Genomic DNA, 22524 nt, shown 5'->3' on the forward strand with positions numbered 1-22524 from the left:
TGAAGGTGTTGGGGTCAGGTCAGAAGGAAAATAAAAACACATCCCCACCCGCCAATAAATAATAACGTGCAGAAATTTGGATGATGCAACGAGCAAAAAAAAGGGCAATTTTGGGGATGCTGCAACCCAACGGGCCGTGGATCCTTGTCCTTCTCTAAAACGAACCAAAAAACCCCAGGAACAAATGAAAAAAGGATAATTTGTGCTGGGAAAAAAATCTCATTTTTTTTCCTTCTCTATATCATTTTTAATTGCCGGATCCGGGTTGGGATGCGGCTTTATGGGCTGAGTTGGAACTCAAGGAACTCAAGACAGCAAGGACAAACACCCAAATATTCAAATATCTGGACCCAAAACCATCTTTATCCATGGAAAACTATTTATATTGAGCCACTTTTGCGCCGCCAAATCTCATCACCTCTTTAGTACCCGGGGTTGCTTGCTGGCGTGATACGTGTTATTTTTTTAACAATTTCTCCAAATTTTTCAGAGTTCAGGACTGCCATTTATTGTAATTTTATTTTTTTTTTCCATTGGAGACAAGCTCCTTGCTGGAATTCCCTAAAAATTGGTGAAAATGGAAAAAAATTGGGGATTTTCAGAATTTTATGTATTTGGAGCTTTCGCGGGTCACGTTTGCAAGGCGAGATGGGGAGGGAGATAGAAATGCAGATTTTAAGGTGAAAAGGACCTTAGAACTATAGGATTTTGCTCTGAACCCCCAAAACAAGGGGAATTTCACCCAAAAACCATGCTGGGAATTTAGGCAAAATCTAAATTGGGTCGAGGTTACCACGCTCTCCCCTTAATATTCAAACTCTCTCTATATTAATTTTTATTGTTAATTTTTTTCCCATGACCAGGGGAGGGGGTTTCTAACATCAACCGGCTCTTGGCCATCGCTGAAAACACCGAATTAAGCAAAAATTAAAGATTATTGCGCCGTATTTTTTCTCTCGCCTGACTCAAACAATGCTGTTGGCATAGAAACAGCCTTTCGTGGAAAGGTCACCTGCAAGGAGGGTGGTTTAGGTGTAATTCAAGGAGATTACAGGGGATTAGGGTACGCGCTTATATATATTTTTTATATTGAGATGGTGCGCGTGTATCCTAGCGTTTGTATATATATATATATATATATGAATATATACTCATGTGCGCATGCATGCCTATATGTATATATTTATGTGCATTTTTTAAAGGAAATATGATAAAGGAGCAATATCTAGGAAGGTTTGCTGAATTAAAAAGTCTACGATAAAGGTTTTATTTTTTTTCTTATTTTTCTTTTCCCCCCCTATTTTTTTCCCCCCTCCTCGCCGCATGCGGTGGGGCGATATCGGAACCGAGCGCTTCTCCTCTGTGTTTTTCGCTTGGCTTTAATTAAACCTCAGGCAGGGCTGGAAAAATGTGGCGAGACGAGATAATTGCGCTTATTCCCCGCGTGGGGCTGTAGCCTGGGCTCGGGGAAAAAAAAAAAAAAGAAAAAAGAGAAAAAGAGAAATTTGGGGGAAACGCGAAGGTGATGGAGAGCGGCCGAGCTGCTCTGGCGAGGCTGGTAGAGCTGTCAGCTTTGGGACAAAAAACTTGCATTACAGCCCAGTGACGGCTCCAAAACTACCGGTTTGCACCCCATTTTGCAATGCAGCATTTTTACACCCTGCTTTTGGAACCAGAAAAATCAGTAACTCTTTTTGTTTTTATTGCAACTGGCCTGGATTGCTTTTCTTTTGGGTTTTTTTCTTCCTTTTTTTTAATTTTTTTTTTTTTTGGCAACGCATGGCCAAGACAGGAATTTAAAAGGTGAGATCACAGGAAAATTACATTTATATTGGATAAAACCCCCACCTCCCCTCTGCACGTGCTCCCTGCAGCCGGCGCCAAGCTCAGGAAAAAACTCCCGGTGCCGTTTCCCCCCTCAAATCCCCCAAACTGATGGCAGCGGGGGGGGGGGTGTGTTTATTAGTGCAAAATACAGTGAAAATCCCCCCCCAAATCAAATTTTACCTTTTCTGGAGGAGAAAAATAATCTTTTTCTCAGGCTTTTTCCCCACTATTAAGGAAAATCAGTGCGTCGGAAATGGTTCTGGATGGTGGAAGGGGTTTCCTGCACCCTGATTTTTATCCTGTTGGGAGAGAGGAAAGCAGTGGAAATATGGAAATAACTGGCAGAAAAAGGGTTCAGAGAGCCTACAATAACAAAAATCCCTGTTTTTCTTCCCACGTAGCTATAACAGACTGTGGTAGCAAACATTTGGTTCAGATTACTTTTTGGTGATTGCAGCTTGTCAGAAAATATTGTTTGCATCCTGGAGGAAATATTATATTTTAACTTTGTTTTCATTCCAAGAAGTCAAAATATTGAAATTTTTTATATATATTTATTTAATTTTTTTTTTCACGGTAAAATTTCAAAAGCATTTTCTGTTTGGACACATGGAAGCAAAAAACTATCGGCTCCGTCTGCAGACGTGAAATGTTTTGACATTTTAAAATGTTAGTTTCCAATTGACATTTCAACTTAAAATAGCATTAAAATGGCACCGAGTGAAGCTGTTGATTCAAACCAAAAATTAAATTTCATTGAGGCCTTTCAAAACTTAGTGTTTTTTCTCCATTCTTTGGAAGAAGCAGCATTTATTGCTGAAGAAATCAAATATTCCCCCCCCCGGTTTTGGTATTAAATAGTCCTGACCCACTTCACCAAGGGACGGTAGTTGCCATGATGGAAGCTACCCGCTTCGGTGGTGATGAGACAGCAAAGAAGGTTGGGGTTTTTTTTCATCTAATTGCAGTATTGGGTAAATCACTGTGTATTCCTCCCCCAAAAATATAAAAATCCCCAAATAAGTCACATCAACTAAAAGAAAAACCCCAAACTTTTATTTATTCACATGTTGGTTGATGGCCAGCAGCGTTGGAGGTGGGAGACATCTATTCAGCGAGGAGCGGCTGTGTAGGAGATCAGGCAATACTATCTCAATGGAGAGCCGAAAAGCTACGGTGACCCTCAAAATCACTTTTACTTATCCCAGTCCTTGCAGCTCCCATTTCATGGGAGATAAAATGGGGGCCAACACTGAGCGCCGATAAACCAGCCATATCCAGTGGCCATATGAGTTGATCGTGCGGCATGTTGACTTGCATTGGTTCCCAATTATTAATTGGCTCTGTTTCTCATTTGATTTTAGTTATATTTTTGGTAGGTCATGATTTTGGGTGGATTTTGGGCATCTTGGAGGTTCCTTGGGGGAAAACAGCCGTCAGGAGGGGGAAAGGCAGGGATGTGTTTGCAAGTCGTGGTGATTCGGATGTTATCTCTGGTTCTGATGGAAGGGTTGGGGCTAGGCTGGAAGCGGTGGGGAAGGGTCTTCTCGCGGGTTGATGTGGTTTTGGTTGGAAAAACGGCATTTCTGAATGCCCAAGAGGTGATGAGCACATGGTAGTTGGAAGAAAGTTTTGATTCTTCTCATGGTTCTTCTTCCATCACCTCAACAAAGACAGACAGAAACCTTCTTTTTGGGGTGTTGGTTTTGGGTCCTCCAGTGGTGCCAATCAGGGTCTCTTGAGCGGAAATCCTCACTTTTTTCTCTGAGAAAGGCTCATTTCTACCCTCTGACTTCTTCTCATAGGTGACTCCTCTTGGAATAGACCTTGAGGCCTCTTTCCACAAGTTAGAACTAAGAAATATTTAAAAAAGAGGCGATTTAAGCTTCGGGAAAATTTCTCTGTGAAAAATTACCGTTTCCACTGCATCACTCAGTGGCTCTTTAAAGATCTTCTTGAGTTTGACCAGAATTGATGGCCAAGGCTACAACTGCAGAGCGCTCTTTCCAGCTCAGACTGCCAAATGAGGTTATAAATGGGCTCTTTCAGGGGATTTCTTGCAATATCTGAAGTCACTTTATAGCGGCGTTTGATTTTCATGGCAGTCTTCAGGCAGTTGGCTTGACTCCTGCTTCTACGTAGAGTAGTCATCAATGCAAGGTTGGCTTTTCTCTGGAGGGTCAACGCGTTACTTGTTGCCATTGTTTAATAACAGATCAGATAAATCTGTGTCAGTAAATACTTCATAACCATGGTTTGTTGGGGAAGGAGAACATCTATTTTGAAGATCTTTCCAGAATTTGCCTTTTTCTCCCTTGGAATTTGACTAACAATAGGGAAATTCTCAACTGCCGTGGAAATGAAAGCACCGAAAGCCGATGATCTGGGAACATCCTATTGTTGAGTTTCTGGATGTGAACTTTATGGCTTTCATTAATTTTCTTTGAATATTAATGACTAACAAGCATGGATCAACACTAATTAACGGGTCAATGATGCGGGTTAACACCACACCCAACGCTCCATGGGGAAAATGCTACATCCACGCTTACTTTCAAATTACCAGATTTCATTTTGATGGAAAAAATCCTGAAAATACGCATCTTTCCCTGAGAAACCTCGGATTTCCTGGAACTGCATTTTTCATGGAAGACTTCCGTGATTTTTTTTTGATGCACGCCGAGCTCAGAGATCAGTTGTAACACCTTGTACCGAGGCGCGCGGAGCACATGCGGCTCAAATCTATCACAGCCTTACTGCAGGCTATTAATAGTTTATTAACTCCGTTTAAACTCTGCCTAAACGCTCCCGGTGTGCCAAGTGTCTCTGCATAGAAATTACTAAGAAAAGAAGTTTTTAATCGAATTACAAAGCGGCGCCGGGGCATGTTTGCAACCCACACTGTGCCCTGCGTGGCCACATCTCTGCAAATATTCATGTGCATGTTCACGTGCGATATAACACTGGCGAGTTTTTGGAGATGTGCTCCCTTTTTCCGTAAGGATTGAAGCATTGCTGGAAAAAAAATTGCTTCCCAGGAGGTCGTTTCAAGCAGCATTTCTCGCTAAACCAACCCAAAGCCTGGGGTTTTGCATGAGCAACCAAATTTACAGGGATGCATATTTGATGCCGAGCATCTCGGAGTAACTCAGGTAAGGGGAAAGCCCCGAATTTTTGAAATCTATTCCCATAACAAGAAAAGAAGAATTTTCCAGCCTGCTCCTATCTATGGGGAAACTCAGCGTTTGGGGAAGGGCTTACGGATGGAGAAAAATTTTCTGCTGCTGGAAGATCTTGTGCCCCAGAGATGGGAACTTACAATTTATATTTGCTTTTATTGCTGATACATGCCGAGGGGGGATCCCGTCATTTGATCTCAAGCACTCCCTTCCTGCCAAGCACAGAAAAATATTTTTAAAATTCATTTTCTGCCCCTCTTTTCACTTTCCTGTGATGTTTCTTTATCTCTCATTGGTCCCCGGGTATCGAGAGTCAAGCCGGGACATTAATATTGATGTGGACCTCGGTTATTAGGAGCTGCATTTCCGAGCGTGCCAGCAGCATATAAATACTATTACCGGGTAATTAGTGAGCATCAAGCTGAGTTTGGATTGAGCAGGGCTTGGTGTCCTACTTTTGGGGTTTTTTTTCTTTGTTTTGTTTTTATTTTTTTTTTTTTTTTTTTTCACTGGGTTGTTGGAGTTTTGCCCTGAGTAGGAGCTGGAGAAACGGAAATCCTAGCTCAGGAGCACCTGGATGCTCAATGAAACAGAAAGAAGCAAAACAGAGAGGAAAACCTGGAAGAAAAAAGATCTTCCAGGATTTTTCCTTTTTGAAAACCTCCTGTATTTGAAATGCAAAATCACTTCCGAGTTTCTTATTAATTTTTCACCAATTTTTTTTTGGTTTCTTCTATCCCTTCTTGCTGGGGTGGGGTTTCTTGGTTTGCAATTTCTCTTCCTGTGCCCCACTTTAATTTTACTCCTCCCGTCCTGTAAAATTTTGGAAAACCTTTGGTGTTGCCAGAGGGCAAATGCAACTGGGTCGCTCTGCTAGGATGCACCTGAAAAACAGGTGCTCCTTGCGTTTCCTCGGTCTCCAGCCCTTTGTGGATGGGGGAAACCCTTTTATTTTATCCTCTCCCCCATTCCCTTCTCCCCAGTAAATACAAGAAAGGTTTTTCCATCCAAACAGAGACAAGGAGACATCCCAGGGTCGTGGCTCTGTCACCAGATACTTCCCTTTATCCCATAGCGGGGCTTTGATTGAAACGCCGTGTGAATAATTTAGGGGCATTTTGCATCTTTTATACCTCTGAACCTCCACTAAAAGAGGTTTTGAGATGCTGCTGTCTGCGAAATAGTGTCTGAAGGTGAAAAAACCCTCAATTTTGCATGAGCTAAGAGGGTCGGGGATGAGGAGCAGGTCTTTGCCAGGGAAGTATCCGAATATGGGGAGGTTTAACGCGTCAGTTTCTTGTGTTCCCACTGCAGAAAGGGCATCTGTGGTGAGCACAGCTTGGCCCTGGTGTTTCCCTGCCTTGAAGCATTGGGAAAGCGGGGAGGTTTGGAATTTGTGGGGAGCCGTCAGATAAATCACGGGGGATGTGCTGCAACTGGGGGAAGTCACTGCAGTTCACTGCTTCTGGGGGTAAATCACTGCAGTTCACTGCACCTGGGGGTAAATCATGGTGTCTTACTGCATCTGCAGGTAAATCACTGCAGTTCACTGCTGCTGGGATGAATCACTGCGGTTCACTGCTTGTGGGGTAAATCACTGTGTCTCAATGCATCTGGGGTTAAATCACTGCGGTTCACTGCTTGTGGGGTAAATCACTGTGTCTCAATGCACGTGGGGTTAAATCACTGCAGCTCACCGTGTTTGGGGGTGAATCACTGCGGCTCACTGTATTTGGGGGGTAAATCACTGCACCTCACTGCATCCAGGGGTGCAACCCCAACTTCTCGCCCTGCTCCAAGCCGTCCCCGACTTACCATCCCCCATTTTTTTTTTTTATTTTTTAATCGCAGCTCGGTCGCTGGCTTTCCCTCACCACGGGGGTGTTTTGAGTCAAATCTTCCCGTTTTCAGAACTCTTCATCGCTCGAGGCTTTTAATAGGTTTGCTGGGAGGAGGCGCAGCCTCATTATCGGCACACTAACGGGAGCATGCCTGCATCCCCCTTGCTTTTGGATGCTCGCAGAGGACTTTTCCTTTTCGGGGGCCGGCTGCATCCCGGGGCTGCGCGAGCAGCAACATGTGGGCTTTGGCAGGGCGTCTGCGTCAAGCTGCTGGAAAAGATTTTAAATTCCTAACTAATTTCTTTTCCGCCAAACAAATGAATCTTCGGAAAGGCCTTTCCTCGCAGCTGCTAAGCCATTTAATTTATCTGAGTCATTTACAATTTGTGATGGGACTGTTAATAGCCTGATGTGGGAATCAACATCACTTAGACGTGGGGGTTGGTTTCTTGGTGTTGGTGGGTTTTTGGTTTTGGTTTTTTTTTGGCCTTTCGGGTTTTAATTTCTTTCTGGATTTGCCCCCAGAGGCACAAAGCTGTGTTTGGAAAACGTCAGCTCCGTCTCCCCAGCCCCTTTGTCATGCTGGGACGGCTTGGGCTGAAAGCGCAAACCGCAGCCCACCCATGGGGACGTGCTGCCTTGCTACTACTTAACTGCTTCAAAGTACCTGTCTGTGATATGAAACATGCCGTAAAATGAATATATTCCAGATGTCCCTGCAAATTCCCCTTGCCTTCGCCATCCACCTGAAGGCAGCCGACACGGCGAGGCTCCTCGGTTCCCGCTGCCTCGCTTGCTGCCTGAAGGAGTGGGATGGTGGCTCATTTGGTGGTGTAGTTTTGGGGGGTGGCCATCACTGGGCCAGGGTGATGCCCCCAGGTCTTGCCCAGAGCAGTGTGGGGTGAAGGCTGCAGCTAGCAGCCAGTGAGGTCCTGGGGGGTGATCTCCTTGGGACTGGGGAAAGTGGGGTCTCCATCTTGTGTTTTGGGGGGATCTTCATCATCATGGCTGGAGGGGATTTCTCCTTGGAAGGTCTTAATTCTGGGGTTGGGGGATTTCTTTGGAGACTGGGGAATCTCCATCCTCAGGGTTGTGAGAGTCCTTGGGTTTTGGGGATCTACATCCTCGGGGTTGGGGTGATCCCCATATTTGGGTTTAGGAGGATCTCCATCCTCAAGGTTTGGGGGCCTCCATCCTTGGGTTTTGGAGATCTCCACCTGTGGAGTTGGGGGTTCCCCATCCTTGTGCCTGGGGGGATTCCCATCCTCGGCATTAGGAGGATCTCCATCCTTGTGTTTTGTGGAACTACATCCTTGAGGCTGGGACATCTTCACTTTCAGAGTTGGTCTCCATCTTTGGGTTATGGGGATCTCCTTCCTTGGGATTGAGGGAGGTTCTTGATCCTTGGGGTTGGCAGATCTCCATCCTTGGTTATGGGGGATCTCCATCCTTGGTTATGGGGGATCTCCATCCTCAGAGATTTTCTGTCCTCGTAGTTGGGAGATCTCCATCCTTGAAGGTTCTCCATCCTCAGGGTTGCGGGGATCTCCACCCATGGAGGATCTCCGTCCATGGAGGGAGGACCTCCGTCCGTCCTGGACGAAGCCAGGACCCACAACCTCCTCCATACCACAACACCCACCTTGCATAGGAGCTGTGAGGGGTCTAGCCAGGCTCGTGCCCTTGGATGACTGTTGTTCTGGGATGATGGGAACCTGCTCCATGAGCAGACCAGGTTCCTACCTCTGGCCAGCCCAGCAAACATGACCTTAATTTATGTAAAAGCTCCACAGAAAACACTTTGGTGTGTGTATTTGTTGTTGCGTGGGGTATTTCCCGGAGACATGGGCAACAACTTCTTGGGTACCCTCTATATCAGGTTCTGGTTGGCTGGGAGGACCATGGAAAAGCTGGAGTAACGTTGTCGTAGAAGGCAATGAAGTAGGTAGAAAAGCTAAAATTACTATTCATCGCTAATATGTTGCATGGTGCTAATTAATTTTTAAACAGCCTCACTGGGGACCTCATTGCTAAAACATGATGTTTTCTCCTCCGGCACCATAACTGTTAACTCAAAACAGAGCAGAAGAAAGCCAGAAAGGGTGAGGAACCGCAATGTCCATCAGACAGCATCCGAGCTGCCTGCTTGGCGGGGATTTCTCCGATAGCCAAATCCTGCCGCTGTGCCTGGGGGAAGATGCTCTGTTACACCCTCCAAGGGGATTTTTTTGGGGGTGGGGAGTTAAATCCAGCTTCCCCGGAGTGCAGAAATGTCGCCTGAGCTGTGAGCGTGCTGGGAGCAAAGGGAAAAGCTATTTTCGGCTCTGCTCTCACCTGTCTCACTGTACTCGAGCATGGCTTTCCTGGATATTTTTAGCCATGTTTTATTACCAGCCTTGCAAGGCTCAAACTGGGGGGATTATTGCCATTGCACTCGCTCGCACCTAAGTTATTTAATTCAGTCTTTGGGAGCGCTAAGAACAGACGTTCCTCAACGTTTTCATTGTCGCTGACATCTAGATCAACACCCAAATATATTTATTTGACGTTTCACAAATATATGGAGTATTGCTCCTAAAATGGCCAGAGCTGGAAATGCTTTATCTTCCATTTCTGTTTAATTATTCTTTAAGTATTCGGACACTTTTCTTGCCGTCACCTATTAATTCCAGCCTTTTAAGTTTCATCTTCTCCAAAAGAAGCGGAATTTATCAAGCTTCTGCAAAGCTATTTAAAAAAAAGTCAATTTTGGTGGTTTATTTCAACATCTCCCCCCCCCCCCCCGCCTCGTTTGCTTCCTTTTTATTTAAAAATTAGAAAATTTGGTGGCTTGGGGCAAATCTTCCCTGTCGTTCTCCAGGGCTGATGGAACCAGGATCTTGCCTGAACCAGGTCGAGTGTAGAAAATGACAATCGCACCATTGCAATAATATTTTTTTGCTGTTGGGGAGAGGCTTTGCCGCGTGCCGGTAGCAACCCCAGGGTCACGAAGGGCTGCGACGGAGGGGAGCACACGCGCGCGTGCCCCCAGACGGGGTGATTTCTGTTTCCATATGGAAAAGGGATGTGGCATCTGGTTTCGCTCCCAGCAGCTGGCAGCTTGAAGCCTGTGTTTTGCGTGGCGCGGAGTAAAGAGAAAATAAAGTGTCGAATTGTTTGGCATTATCAAGGATTTCTGCTCCCCAGGACTCCTGCATAAAGAGATGGAAATTTTAGCTGCTGGAGCCAAGAAACACACAGAAGTATATGAATTTATTACATTTTATCTCATTCCCCTGCAAACAGCGCTGGAAATGTCAAAAGATCATCTATTGTTTCATCGTTTAGAAAGAATTTTTGTTTTCTAGTTGTAATTTCTTTGATGCATGGCTGTGGGGAAGGAAGAGAAATTGGAGCAGGAGATGGCAGGGCTGCGGCAGGTTGAACGTGCAGGTTTGTCTGGCCGCGGAGCTACACGCATTTAAATTTCTCACATCCCGGGTTTTTAATTTAACAAATGTAATTAAGGCTGGGGTAGGTACTCGGATTATTCATTTACTCCAGATGGAAAAAAATTAAATTGAATGCAAATTCCGTAATCAGACGTGAAGTTGAGGATGTCGGACGTGATGGGGAAGTGTCAGCACATTAATCGGACCGCTTTCCCTAAACAGCACCCAAATCGAAGAGCCAGGGATTATTTGAATAATTGAGGTGGCATTTGATAAGATATCTGATTGCTGATATCTCCTTAAGACGGAGCCCTAATTGTAATTCTCCATCAAGAAGGATTAATCTGCGTAGCAGGGTGCGCTGGGAATAGTGTGGTGTCAGGCTGCCTCCCTTGAATTTGGGTCTGTTATCGAGGGCTGCCGTGCCCAGGGAAGGTGCCAAAGTGATTTATCGCTTCTCCTGTTACTTTATATGTGAGCCAGGAGGTCGTCAGGTAGCAGCTCGGCCCCGGGGATCCAGGCATCCAAGGCTGCTCATGTCCCAGCAGTGTTTCCCATGGCCTTGGACCTTGGGTCTGTACTTTGGAGGTACCTCCCGATGCTGGAGAAGGATGCATCGTTGCATTTTGATCCAGCGTCCATACTGAGGATTGCCTTTGTGTCCCTTCTTGGTGTCTTCAGGACACAATTAAACCCCTTTTCCCCTGTAAAACAGAGATGAACTGTCCCGACTTCAGCAGAAGACCGTGTTGGAGGACCATGACTCCATCCACAACTCTGGTCATCTGATGGGACCCAACCTTGATGCTCTTGGAAAGCCGTCGGCAGTCGATGGACATTGACTCCCAACTCAGCCTTGGCTGGGGTAGCAAGAGGAGTTTCCACTCGATCTGGCAGCAGACGCTTGGTCGTAATCATAGAAAGCTTTTCTTGCATTTCCAAAGCAGTTATGCATTCCCATAGGAGAAATAACATTTCTGTAGAGTCCTTTTCACTGCCAGCACCATTTGTTCCTCTTGAAACAAGGCATGACAGGGTGGAGAGATGGGGATGGACGTTGCTTCTTGAATCCCACACCTCAGGTGATATTAGAAAGTATTTAAAGTAGTGAAAACGCCAATTTAAAAAAAAAAAAAAATCCGTGTTGAAGATCCAGACTTGTAAACAAATAATCGTTGTGGTCTTTCTTTTTCACCTCCTCTGTCTAGCAGCAAATGAAAAAAGAAAAGGGAAAAAGAGATGAAAGATCGCAAAGGGATAAAGCTTGAAAGGTTTAAACAATATTTTTTTTAATATTTTGAAACAAAATGTAAATTAATACAAAAATAAAAGTGCGTTGGGGAGAAAATATTCATGAGCCCTACTGCAATCATTGGGTTGGCCAGCAGTGAAGAGGACAGATTGTATTTCTCCTGCCTCTAAAGCCAAACGCGGAGATTCCTTATCTCTTCTTTTTGTCCAACCATCCCACCTCCTCCCGTGACGATGTGCTAACAGCCACTTCTGCTGAATGGGTGCACGGATGTTTCGGTGATGGGACTTCAGCTCTGAGCGGTGCCTTTGCAACCAGAAAGGCGAGAATTCCCCTCAAAAAAAGCCCCAGCTTAAATCACTTGAGATAAGTTGGGCGTTATCTTAAGGTTGCAAATTGCTTGTTTGCTCCTCCAGCTGGAGCTGTTAATTCAGAACAATTAACGCGCCGTTTAAAACAGAGACGAAGCATATGGAGGTGTTCCCGGGGAAAAGAGCCTGTTTGGGATGGAGAGCCCCAACAGTCTGATGGATAACTCCAGTTTGTCTTTCTTTTGAGGTCCTGGCAGGCGTTGGGGGGAAAGACACAAATACCGGGGGGTATTGATGCAGGTGAAGAACAGAAGCCTAAATCTGGAAATAAACCCCAAAACACTCCAGCGGTGGGTGAGCTCAACTTGCTTAAAATATTTCTGGGCCAAGGAGCAAAGAGGTGAGCTCCTTGCTTTTGCGCTAGGACATAAACCACTATTAGACTTCCATGGGATGCCATGTAAAATACTGCAATGGTGGAATATGTTGCATTTTTGCAGCCCGGTGGTGGCTTATGGGATGGTCCATCATGCTTCCATCCTTGCATCCATGCCTCCGTGCATCTTTGCATCCTTGCACCCATGCAGCTGTTCATCTGTGCATCCTCGCATCCGTTCTTCCCTGCATCCATCATTTTTGGTCATGCCCCTCTCACCATAGTTGCCCACAAATTTTATTCAAAGCACTGAAAAATTTGTTTTCACCTAAAACTGCCCCCCCGCGCCCCAAATCCAAATATTTTCCCTTGAGCCTTTATAGGAATCGGCGTGGCCCAACACGTAGCAGCTTTTTGCATCCTCCTTAAAATGATGGGAAAACGTGCTTTTCTGCCCCAAAGCCAGCACTAGGATTTCCGTTTTGGGGAGCCCTGTGGCATGAGCCCCCGAAACCTGCAGCCACCTGAGCTGTGAAAGCCAAGCAGGTCGTCTTTAAGAGCTTTTTCTGCAAACCCTTTCCCGTTATTCCCTCATCCGAGGATGGATGGAGGCAGCACCGGCAAATCTGAATAACTAATCAGAGTCCTCATTAACCCCCCGCTGAGATGCTCAAACATTCACTTTGCTGTTTGTGAAGCAGAAAAAAAAAAAAAATAAAAAGGAAGAAAAAACCCAAAACCCCCACAACCCACCCCGCATTAAAATTGATGTGTTATTAATCCCACTGTTCCAGACCTCATGGGTACTGAATTTTCCTCCGTCTCGCCCGAGGCCGAACAGTATGGTGCCGCTTCTGCAGGGCACTTCGACTTTCCATTATTTATCGGCGCGGTGTAGTGAGGCCGCTTTTGTTCCCCGGGTCCAGATGTGCACACATGTGCGTGTCCGATATTTCCATACGTGCGCCCTTTGGATAATGCGAATCGCCGATAGTGGGGCTCCACTGAGGGACTCGTCTCTCCCGGATAATTTTTTGTGGCGAAACAGCTTTGCTTTTGCAGAAATACAGAAATACCGCGTGTGTATGGGCAAATCTGAAATCTGTTCACTCTCTCCGAGTGAGGATGGGGTTAGTGCATCACCGGCTTTAACTTGCGCGGCTCAGAGGTAGAAGGATGAAAATACCATGTTGCTCTTTGCACCTTTGAGCATCTCAACATCCAGCCCCAGCCCTTACTTGGAGGCTGGAGATGCTACAGAAATTGCACTGCAAGGGGAAAAAAAAACCCCAAATCAAAGTTTTTTATTGCAGTGGTCCTCATTGCAGACAGCGGTGGGTGTTGTCAAAGCACTTGGAGGGTCGTGATCACCCCTTGGAGCTCCTTAAAGACTTAAACTGAAGTTTGAGGTTTGATTTCTGTTTTTCACTCACACAGGGTTTCTTTGGTTGTCCCCATGAGTGTAGAGTTTGGGGCCTGTCCAGCTTGCAGTGATGTCCTGGGCATAGTGCAGGCTATAAAAATAATTCAGCGAAAACCAGCAGCGTTATTAGAGATTTCACCATTTATTGTTTCCACCTAAGTCAGAGGAGCTGGCATTAAATTTATTATAAAGTTATTGTCACAATTAAAGAGCATTGCTATGATGAGGTTGGAACCATCATGATCTACTCACACTGGAAACAAGGCAAGACGCTGGGAAAAGCCTTCTTGCTTTAAAATACTAGACTTTTTGCAAAAATTCTACGTTTTGTTTTGCTAAATGCTATCTTTATTAGCATTCCCTTACACTGTATTGAATCTTTATTAACGAGGATGTCCTTGGCTTTTTGCAACCTGGGTACAGGCTGAGATTCTGGGATGCTGGGTTCCCATGTCCACCATTGGATGCTATTCAGGTCAAGTAGATCAGGATTTGGGGCAATTTTGGGGATTGATTAGGGCATTTTGGGGCATTGATGAGGGCGTTTTGAGGGATTGATGGCTTCTCATAAATGGTGTCTCATTTATGAGCCATCGGGCAGCTGGTCCATGGAACCATGTGTGCCTGGGACACCATGCATCTTGCTGGCTTGCGTTGCCTGTGGTGGAGCACCTTGAAGGGGGCATCTTCTCCATTCCCTTCAGGGACTTTGAAGGTCTCTGCTAAACTTCAAAGGATGCCTTTTTGAAGTCTCTAAAAGTGTGCGCTGGCTCAAAAGGACTTATCTCCCTCTGCAAGGGTGTTCAAGGAGATGTCCCAGGTGGGGATGGCTCTTGGTGCTCTTCGAGATGGGGACAAAAATGGCATCTTTTGTGCAGAAGCTACACAAGCCCGTATTTTTGTCCTACATGCATACAGCATCCAAGACCTCAGCCCTGATCACCTGCAAGGATGAAAATCAAACTAGCAGAGCTCTTTTAGCACCAGCAGAGTCTCATTTATCCACTCCTTTTCCTCCACTCCTCAGGTTTTATTCACGTGGTGAGCCCAGATGACAAAAGTCTCTCCCATGAGACGGACAAAAGTCTTTACAAGGATGAAGGATTGCTGCCAAACATGAGCCTTTTCATCACGTTGGCAGGACAGATCCAATGCAAATCATGTCCCAGGTCATTGATGCTGGTTTGGTGTCAACCTGTGCATGCTCTTCCAAGGCATGAGCCTGTAGGTGTTTTTTTTTCTTTATTCCTGATCGTAGATATCTGTAAGGGTATTTCAACTGGTGGAAGAGTTTTGGACTCAAGCCCCTTATGAGCATTTAGCATAACCCAGATTAGGTCTCTAAACCTCTCGGCAGGACCTATGCTTGCCCCCGAAGTCAAGGGGCATCTTGACCTTTCACCCCTTTCCCCAAGTTTTTCATGTTTCTGCCCCATTTCGCCCTGAAATCACCCAGTTGCTTCCATATGTCTCCTTGGGCAGTGGCCTCGGTGACATCCAGGTTTCCAGAAATGACACTTCCTATGCAAGCTTCCCCATATACCTCTGTCTTTTGGACCCGTACTCCTGGCTGCGATGATGGATACAGACCATGCGAGCACAACAACGGGAGCGTTGTTATTGCAAGGGGTTTGGGATGGAGTTAAAACCAGGGGAAATGGTTCTCATGGATCTCCCATACAGCCTCACCGTGCGAGGCGTAGCTCTCTGCAGGCCACGTATAGCAGGGATGCATCCTTCAGAATGCCTCGGAGATCTGAGGAGCTCTCTGGAGGTGGTGCGCATCATGGTAGATGTACCAGATGAATACTGGGGATCTGAGGAGCTCTCTGGAGGTGATGTGTACCCAGGTGCATATATCAAATGTACATTGGAATTTGAGCAGCTCAGTGAATCAAAGTATATATAAATATATATATAGTAGACATATATCAGCAATCTAAGGAGCTCTGTACCAGGTTATATATATCAAGGTAGATATATCGGATGTTTATTGAAGATCTGAGGAGCTCTCCAGAGGTGATGTGTATCAAGGGACATATATGAGATATATATCGGAGATCTGAGGAGCTCTCTGGAGGTGATGTATATCATGGTAGATGTATTGGATATATAACGGAGATTTGAGGAGCTCCAGTGTTGTGACATATATCAGAGTTGTATATGTCAGATGTATATTGGTGAGGAGCTGTCTGGAGGTGATTTATATCAAGGTAGATATATCAGATGTATACTGAAGATCTGAGGAGCTCGACAGAGATTATGTGTACCAAGGGACATATATCAGACATCTATTGGAGATCTGAGGAGCTCTCCACCAGGTGATATATATCAAGGTAGATATATCAGACATATACCGGAGATCTTGGGGGATGTTCATCACCTAAGATAGAGGCAATATCTGGAGGTGATGTATATCAAGGGACATTTATCAGATGTATCTAAGAGGCTCGCTGGAGGTGATGTATATTCAGAGCTCTGGGGAATTTTCTCTTTTATTCCTTTTTTTTTTGGCAGTCAAACACAAAACACCCTGCAGCCATGCTGGTCCTCGCTCAGCTCATCTTCATTTATCCCCTGGATCTGCTTAGATGGGTCTAGAAATCCCAGCCTCAGCCTCCGTAAAGGCCAGATCCTCGGTAGATGCAGCATCATCTCCAACGTCTACGCGGACTTTTCCTTAGTAAATAATGGCTGGGAGCTCCCTTGCTTTTGAGCTGATGGCTCTTCCGTAGTTCGTACCATCTGAGCCCGAGCGTAAAAGCACTTTTACACTCAAAGATAATAATTAACCGGGGGGATGGCAACAGCCGGCACGAAATGTGGGTGCGGGCAATGGCATTACCGTTTCATTGCTTTTTCCCCTTTTTTCTCCTTCTCAGACCCAGATTGTACAGCTAACCCTCAGTGAGATCCCGTGCCGGAGATTCACCGCCCTCCAGGAGCCGAGAAGGACGGGACGGGACCACGTTGCTCTTCATCCTTTGCGGACAGACCGGCAACGAGCACGCCTTCATTTTCTGGACACATCTCGGTTCGACTTTTAAAAATCTGATTTATTTTTTGTCCTTCCTTGGAGATGTTCTTGGATAAGACCTCAGGGTCTTATGTAGCTCAGCCACCATCCCTGCTTTCACCTCCAAGGGGATATTCCCACCTAAATTTTCCTTGATTCCTCCTATTTTCCCCACTATCCTGCAAAAAAAAGTGCATTAAGAGCGGACTTGCCCACCACGGCTTCGCTGACGCTGCCAAAAGACCTTTCCCAGCACGGAAAGCTCCATCCTCTGATTAATATTTTGCCTTCTCGTTTCATCATTTTCTTTCCATGTTCAAATATTTCATCTTTTGCTTTCCCAGGTTGTGATCCCCCACCCAGAAAATCCTGTTTTTGGGGCGGCGGGAGGACGCTTGCAGGGCAGCGGCTCCCCGTGCACCCCCCCAAACGGTAAGCCTGCTTCGCTTTATATTAATTAGGCAATTATATATATTAATTGCACAGCTCTATGTGTTAATCGAGTGGGACGTGGTGAGTCATGACCTTGGTGGGGCTTTATTTGGGGGAATTTCTGCTCTTTTCTGGTACACCCAAGTCGTATCACCCCTTCCCTAAATAAACTAAATAAGCATTTAGGGGGGAATTGGACTTTTTCGCTGTGTTTTTCTTTGTTTTTTTTAGAAATCAGGCTGTGCAGGGAATCTTGCTCAAGTATTGAAAACAGGTTTTTGTGAACCTTACAAGCCATGGCCAGCCTGGAGGAAAACACAGAGATATTTTTGTAAAAATACCCTGAAATATGGGCTGCTATCGCTGCAAAATTTTGGCATGTCAGTAGGATGTGGAGAAATGGTCACCAGCTAAAAATAACTGAAACACGGAGCTTAAAATAAGACGTACGTGAAACCAAGGGTCTCGCAGTCCTTTAGACAGTCCTGATCGCTAAAATTAGGGCTTGACAGTGTGACAAATGTCCTTGATCTGTGCCAAAACCGTAGGCGCCCGGCAGGTGACAAAGAAAATAAAACCCCGTTGGCTGCGACTTTCCTCCTAAAGGAGCGAAGAGAAATCTTCCATCACTGAAAATGGAGATGCTGCCTTCAATTTGTGCAAATATCCTGAAAAAAAGCACCTGATTTCTTCCTAAAATGGTGATATTTAGGGTGCGGGGGTCTCAGGGGAAAACCCAAAAGCTTTGTTTGGTCTGTGGTGCCGCAGAATATCTTTTCTTTGAGTCTTTTTGGGTCTTACCTCTTCTGAAAGTCCCTTTTAATAAAAAGCAGCCAATAACAGGAGGATTATTTCCTCCAGGCTGCCCTTTCAGCCCTGATTCTTGCCGGTGACCTTCCCTCGACCAAAAAAAAAACCAACCCAGGATTACGGATGTGATGAAACGGCTGAATTTCTCCTTATTCTGGTTTTGCCCCCTTTCTAATGAAGGTTCAGGTTGGGTTCACTTTGAAATGATTTCTCTGATGGGTTTCTGAGGGCTTGGGGTCACCACAAGGACCTCTGTTTGGGGAGATCCTCCTTGCCTTGATGGCCTGCTTCCAATCAGTATTTTGATGGGAGCTGCCTGGTGCTTATGTGGAAGGGCTCGGTGCCCTGCAATGTATTTTGGGCACATTGGGTTGTTCTCCTTGGAGGAAACTGAGGCCGTGGAGGACACGAGCATGTGTCTGTGGAGGACACAAACGCAACCTGCCCTGGAAAGCATCTGCAGCAAGAAGACCAAACCCAACCTGTTCAGCAAATTGTGCCAACAAGGTCCAGACACCTCACTCATCACGGAAAGATGTGATGATGGGTGTCCACCTAATTACCTTCTGGAACAGAGGGCTGGCATTGCTCTAAGTGGTTAATGATAGAACTTACCTATCCTGAAGGCATCTTCTGAGAAATAACTTGGTTCCCCTTGGCCTTTTCCACCTTGTACGTGGGTCCCCCCATTTTCAGGCACGAAACCATTTCAGCTTTCTTCCTCCTGAAGCCCGTACGTCCAGAGAGATGCACGTCCGAGGCCAGGCTGCACCGTTTGTCACTGTGCAAAAAAAGCTGCCAAAAAATTTGGCACATCTGTCTCACAACATAAACACTTCCCAGTGCTTTTTTTGTTCCAAATTTCCTCATTGCGTTGAGTTCAGACCAGGCTGAACGTATCTTAGGGTCTACCATTCAGAGTAAATGGAGAAGACAGTGTAATTAAGCATAATTAAAGGAGTTCAAACCTATTCGTAACTCCCTAGTTAGCCGGAGCTTGTATAAATCACCGCGTCGCGTCTCAAACCTCTCTTTTGTCATTGAGGCTGGAAATATGGCAAAAAAATTGCTGTTAAATGGGCAAATGAATGTTGTTTAAATTGAGGCAATTAATCTAGCGGCTCACGTCGCGATCTTTGGTGTCTTGGCTCAGGGCTTGGATGGGGACAACTCTCTGCTGATACTGGGAAGCCGGGCATGCCTTAAGGAAAACCTTATTTTTGTCTTCTGGTTTGGAAATTTTGCATTTTAAAAGGAAATTCAGGTGGGGGAGGTAAGACCAGGAGGAGCTGGAGAGCTGCGAGAGAGGGATGCGGAGCAGAAACTCGTTGAGTTGGGAGCTCTGATTTATCTGCCATATGGGAAAGAGGAAAACAGCCGGCTCCAGAGGGATTTCTTTCCCTTTCCCGAAGGGAAAATTTGCAAGCACGTTAGCAGGATATAGCAAGAAACGAGGCAGATTTAAGGGAGGAGAGGGTTTTATTTGGTGTGCTGTGGCATTGCTCTGTTTTTGGGGCTTTCCCGTGGGTGGGGACATCTTTGCACGCTCCCATGCACATCTCGCCCGTGTTTCTGCAGTTGGGTTAGGTCTACTGGTTTTAGCCGAATTCCTGCAAGCCCACCAAAAAGCAGGTTTCTGTTTGTGTTTACCCGGCGCAATTACTCGTGCGGGTTTTGGGAGATTTGAACGAAGCCTGTGGGCTTTGATTTGCAAAATAAACATCCCAAAAAGGCATTATTAAAAATTGCATTGTTGTTCACGGGGTGTTTATGGGCTGCAGTGATTGTTGCAAAAAGTCTTTGCATAGTTTGTGGTGGGATCTTTGCTGGAATTGTTGGCGCACGTCTGCATTGAGGTTGCGGGTGGGTTTTGCACCGGCGTTGGCCTGATCTGTGCTTTGCAAAACTTTGTGCAGAAATTAGTGAAGGACTGCAGTTAGCAGTGGAAAAATGCGGCTGACGGTTATATTTTTTGCTGAGGAAGACTGTATTTGAGCGTGTTTCTTCTTGGCTGCCCATCCTCGAGCAACAGCTCTGACATCCCGTTTGCCAGTGGCACAGAAGACGTGCAAAACCCACAAATCTCCCATTTTCCCAGCACCTCGTTCATCTCAGACTCATACTTCAGCCTCTTCTTCCAGCCCGTCTCTCCAAAACTCATCGCATTTAGTTGCCATCGTCTTCTTTGTCCTCCAAGAAGCTCCTCTGAACCTGGCTGGGACCTTGGGGATGGGACCTTCCCGTTGCAGGACTGGGGTGGGATTGAGATTTGGCATTGGCGTGATGGAAACGTGGACATGCAGCGATTCCTCTCTCATGGGATTAGCAGGTTGCGATGGAAAATGAAGAGTGCGAGGCAAGGTTTGAAAGCGTCGGGCAAGATTTCGATCATAAATTATTCACAGTTAATTGCTCGCAGCGCAGAACTGTTGGAAAATTAATCTGCTCCCTAATTTTTTCAAGCACTCTTAAGGCAATCAGAAACTTTTCCTGGACAATTTGTGTCCGGCAAGAGGAAGTTTGTGCATTTTTTGGGTTCCTCAGCTACGTTTCACTTCAAAGCTTTTCAATTTGCCCTCCAAAAAAATTCACAATTTGCTCTTTTGGGAACTTTTGTTGGGCCGGGGGCTGGATTGCACAAAATGCAAAGTATTTTCAGGTTACTTTGAAGAAGCTTCTTTGATGTTTCCCTGCACCGGTTTGTTTTGGAAGGTGCTTAATGGTCTCCCTCTATAAAAATAACACTTTAAAATGTAGGTAGGTATCTCAGCAATCCACTTAAAAAAAAAAAAAGAACAAAGTTGTTTAATGCTGCTGTTCAAGGTACATTAACCTTGTCTACTAAAGCTCTGACTGGCTCTTGCAGGTTTTATTCTGGTGTTTATGTTGCAGAGATATCCCTGGAGCCTTTCAGGGATGGGTATCTTCGGAGAGCAGAGAAATATTTAGTGGTAATTGTTGTGCTCATTGGAAATTCACTGTAGCGGCTCCCCCCTTGCTATGGAGCTGGAGTTGGGAGGAGGATTTGCAAATATTCAATAAACAAACACAAATATTCAATAAATAAATGCTGTTTTCTCCCGCACCCAAGGGAGATGTCCCATCCGATGACAAACCAAACAGCTGCTTGGCAAGAGTTTTTTGGCATTGTCCGACAAGGCGTTTCCCATTTCCTCTCCATTTCACCCCAGCGCTTACGCATTGACCAAGAGGGTTTTTTTAGGAGAAAAATAGAGAAGGGGTTTGCTCTGGTCCAGCGTTTATCCTGCAGAAGTATCAAATCTCCACCTGCTTTAGCCCGTGGTTGTAGCAGAAGCACAGACTTGATTTGTCCTTTTTTATTGGGAAATAACTGGATAATTGCATGCCGGGAAGGGTATGAAGGTCAACATTTAGGGAACCAGCATCTTGATCAAGAGCAAAGGATGTTCCCAGTGCAAAAACCCTCCTGGGTTTGGAAAGAGGAAATTCGACTACCAAATATTCCTAGAAAAATTAAAAATATTTGGTGGCCCAGTGGTATTTCTAGCGCAATCACTCCTGGTATCCTCAGATGAGGCATCACTTGGAAGCAACCTCGAACGTGAGAAAAGACTGAGGATGGGCAACGTCCTGAAAAACAGGATTTTTTCCCCTATTTTTCACCATTGAATAGCACCGGGTGTGTTTTTAGTGAGCATAAGGTGGTGTAAGTTGGTAAAAACAAGCAAAAAGGGTGAAGGTTGGTGGATAGAAATGAGACATTGAAGAGCAAGAGGGTCGCTCTCAATTCACTTTATGGCCGACGAAGAGTCGGCGTCGCCCGGCAAGGGTGAACCTGTCCTCGCTCACGGTTCAGAGCGAGATGTATCGTCCTCTGGAGGTGCCTCTTCTTTCCCCCTCAGCTATATTTCTTCATTTTAACTTAGATATATGCGTATAATGAATGCATATATCATAAACTTCAGCATGTACAAGCCCTCTGTGAAGACGGTGGCATAAAAAACTTGGAGCCCGCTGCGGAGGGAGCACGACTGACGCAGCGTTACTGCAAATCCCAAAGCATTCCCTCTTAAAAACCACCAAAACAAAAAACCCTTTGGGAAAGGCAGTCTTCCCTTAATACAGAAAAATACCTTCCCATGGCTGGAAAAACATCCCGAAGTATCTCTAATAATTTTGAAACTTTGGGTGGATAAGAAGAAATGCCTGAAAAGCTGATTTTTTTCTGATTTCTCACGTTGAATCCTCCGTTATCAATTGCGTGTTTTGCTGCGGGGGGAGAAGCTGCTGAATGAGCTAGAAAGACCGATCCCTGTTTTCCCACTGATTTGTAAACAAGAGTTGCACCTTGCAAAGCTAATATTAACATTGTCCACTGAAAACGATAAACGTGCGGTCTAACAATGTGAATTTTTTTTTTTTTTTTTTTTTTTTTTGCATCCAGCTCCACTTCTAATATGGTTTTATGGCTGCTTTATTAATCAAGGAGGTCATATTCATCTGGCGGTGGTGGATGACTGTCTGCAATACTTAGACTTTTAAAATGTTTTAAGGCATCAGTGACCATGCTGGGGAAAAAAAAACAAACCCAACTTCTCAACTTCGTCTTTAATTATTTTTATTTGATAGAGGAGGTAATACGTT

General features: G+C 45.3%; 1 protein-coding gene across 3 annotated transcripts in view; it reads left to right on the forward strand.

The window, feature by feature from the left end:
• Positions 1-22524, forward strand: part of PKNOX2 (PBX/knotted 1 homeobox 2) — an 88734-nt gene that overhangs the window by 35165 nt on the left and 31045 nt on the right. For 2 of the 3 annotated variants that reach the window (XM_054803045.1, XM_054803047.1), the window contains exons 2-3: positions 16523-16674; positions 17001-17088. The gene's annotated coding sequence lies outside the window, so the exon portion shown is untranslated. Of the gene's footprint in view, positions 1-12173; positions 12196-16522; positions 16675-17000; positions 17089-22524 lie in introns of those variants that run through there. The other variant, XM_054803048.1, reaches the window with a different exon arrangement.

This window comes from Grus americana, chromosome 24 (genome assembly GCF_028858705.1).
Source record: "Grus americana isolate bGruAme1 chromosome 24, bGruAme1.mat, whole genome shotgun sequence".
NCBI lineage: Eukaryota > Metazoa > Chordata > Aves > Gruiformes > Gruidae > Grus > Grus americana.